Here is a 3,513-nt window from a genome sequence, read left to right on the forward strand (position 1 = left end):
CCCCGCAGCATTATTTATTTCGGGAAGATCTTGAAAAATACGCTGATTAACATTCCATACAGCTATCGGGAATGTAGGTGGTTCTTTCCTTCGTCCAACACCACGTCCTCTCACAACGCCTATGTAAGTCAAGTCGAAGTAAGAGATGAATTCAGCAGGTATTTCTTCGTCGTCTATTAATTTTTCGACATCTTCAACGGGTAGGAAAGCTAATGCTGAGAAACATCGAATTTTAAGAGAGAATTCAGTCTTTATTGTATTTTTCTTTGAGGCTTAAATCTGTAACTTTTCGAAATATGAAATGAAACAAACATGCCATGATAGATGAATTAAGGAATGATGAATTAAATGCCTTATGAACTACAACTTTGAAATCTGCCATGAGATCAGGCGGATATGCATCAGGTTGCATAATTTTCAATTGCTCGAAAAATAATTCGTATGTCTACTTTGATTTGTTCGGCAGTAATATAAAGACCTGTGGAGAACTGTTACCTTTAACTTGTACATGCATGCTAAACAGTTGAAACCACTGATCTGGCACAATTTTGAACGTTCCATCACACGCCTAATGTCAATATGATGCTATATCCTGAAGAGAAATTTCTGATGCAAATACTAGTATGCGCTGTTGATCATCGATACCTGAATCGTATCTCAGAAACTGTTAGCCATTATCAAGTTTACAATATTCTTCAGGTATTTCAAAACCAGTTCTATCTCTTGGATTAGTAGATTAAAAGTAGATAATAATAATAATAATAATAATGATGATGATGATAATATTAGCTGCACAACTCAACACCTTGTTAAATGTCGACCAAGTAACACCAGAGTGGTTGACAATGGGTAGGACAGTGCTGTGCTTGAAAAACATCGAAAAAGGCAATACGGTAGACAATTACGGGCCGATATCCTGCTTGCCACTTATGTGGAAATTATTGACTGAAATAGTCGCAGAGTCAATGTACGGACATCTGGGAAAAAAATGGAGGCCTGCCACATGAGCAGAAGGGTTGCAAGCGTAAGTGCAGAGGTACCAAGGGTCAACTCCTAGTAGACAAAACTATACTTAGAGACTGCATGAGGAGGAAAACTAACTTAGCCATGTTATGGATCGATTATCGTAAGGCGTACGATATGATCCCACATTCTTGGATTATGGAATGTATGAACCTATTTGGTATTCCATCGAATGTTGAGCGATTGCTTGGGAAAAGTATGGCGAAGTGGAGGACAGAACTGACAGCATATAGAAGTTTAGGGACAATAGGAATCAGGAGAGGCATCTTCCAAGGGGACTGCCTGTCCCCACTGATCTTTGTACTGTGCAAGATACCACTAACATTGATTCTACGGAAAGCAAAAGCTGGGTATGTATTCAAGAGCCGCCAACAAAAAGTCAACCACTTGTTATTCATGGATGACCTCAAACTTTATGGTAATGAATTTCAAGTCAGCTCCATCGTTGATGCGGTGTATACTTTCAGTGCTGATATCAGAATGGAGTTCGGACTGAAAAAGTGAGGTGGACGGGCTAGCGATACCGCCGGGGGAAGTTATGAAGCAGATGGAAGAGACGGGCTACAAGTACTTGGAGATACTGGAAATAATAAATTGACGGAGAAAGAAATGACAGAAAAATTTAAGGTGGAGTACTTGCGCAGACTGAGACTGATCCTTAAGTCAAAATTAAACGGACGGAATAAGATTGAAGCTGTCCACACCTGGGTGGTTTCCCTCATTAGATATGGAGTAGGGGTGATCGCATGGACAGTAGATGAACTAAACAGCTTAGACAGAGAAACAAGGAAGTTGCTGACTAGATATGGGATACTCTACCCAAAAAGTGACATAGACAGACTGATTGGATGCGGATACAACATTAGAACAGAAGAATAGAACATAGCATAGAGTTGCAAAACACATTTCCTAGAAGCACGTAGCGATATTTGTAATTGTTGAAAAACATCAGTATCTCCGGTATCTGAATGTTCCTGGCGGTTCTTTGCATGATGTGGGTATAATCCCTTCCTCTAGACCAGTGATTCTTAACCGGAATCCATATGGCCCCTGAGGCTCCATATAAGAATTTTGATGGGGTCCACGCAACAAAATAATAAATTGAAGTTCCACCATAGCATTTTAGAGCCCTTGAAAAAAACAAAATTTTTTTTCAGATGTATGGAGTGGTATATATTGCAAGAAACAGCTAAATTTTTTCTGTAGCATTTTACAATGTTCAACCTAAAGAAGTTAATGACTGAAAAGCAAAATAGGAATTTTGAAAGAAGTTTCTATAAAACCAGTTTTTAAACCTTGAACAGCTATGGGGGTCTAACAGAATAAAATTGTAATCAAAGGGGTCCCGAGATAAAAAATGGTTGAGAACCCCTGCTCTCGACTAAACAATTTTAAAATGCGCTTTGATCACGGATACACGGTTGATTTGGTGATGAAGAGACATGAATTTCCTAAAATAGACAACACAATAGTAACCATATTTGCGTAGTAAACTTAATCCATCGGTTTATAAATATTCGAAGTATATACTGCTTATGCATGTACATGCATGTATAAACACACATTTCCCCACTTGTACAAACGACAATAGTGGCAACAAATGTTGCTATAGTGAAGTTCTTAATTCTTCAGATGCTATTGAGGCAAAATTGGTCAAGCGGGACAAAGCTTCGTATATAAGGGTCATGTTCATTCTTATTTATAGACAAAACACTCACAAGTCTTGATCTGTATACAGACGAACTCACCGTTTGCTGGAAAGTAAGTTTTCTTCCTTTAATAATGGGAGATTCTGTTTCCTATTTGTTTTTACTTCTTGTATTTTGCTTCTGATACGTTAATATATATATAACCATAAAGATATGCTGTGTGACATTCTAAAATAAAAGGAAATAAATTTTTAGGATATACCAGTCTCCATATTCCCTATAGTTATATTTAGTGCTAATAATATACACTCCAGATAATATTACCATCCAATGGAGCGAACACGAAATTACCCATCGGAAGAATTTACTGCTTGAGTGACAACTTCTAGTAGTCATACACTTTAAATATTAATCGATGCGGTTATCGGCAACCTGGAACATAACTGAGAGCTACCACAGTATCTGCCCGGATTATATATCCCTCTAAACTCACACACACACATGTATGTATGTAACTCTCTCTCAATCTATATATATGTGTGTGTGTGTGTGTGTGTGTGTGTGTGTACGTGCGTATGTATATATATATATATATATATTTATAAAAGAACGTTGACCACTAACGTGGACAATTAATGTGCTAGAAATAGATCACATCTTGTGTCTATTAAGACCTAAATTGTTCTCAACATGAAATATAGCAGCATACCAAAACGTGAGCGGGCAAGACATTTAAAATCACCTAAAAAAGCATTCTTAAACAGGTACCGGTTTCGGATTTAACAAATCTTACCGATTGTCCATTCCTCTTCAGCCTGATTTGTAATGTAACCGCAATTTT

Source organism: Octopus bimaculoides, chromosome 8 (assembly GCF_001194135.2).
Source record: "Octopus bimaculoides isolate UCB-OBI-ISO-001 chromosome 8, ASM119413v2, whole genome shotgun sequence".
NCBI classification, from domain to species: Eukaryota; Metazoa; Mollusca; class Cephalopoda; order Octopoda; family Octopodidae; genus Octopus; species Octopus bimaculoides.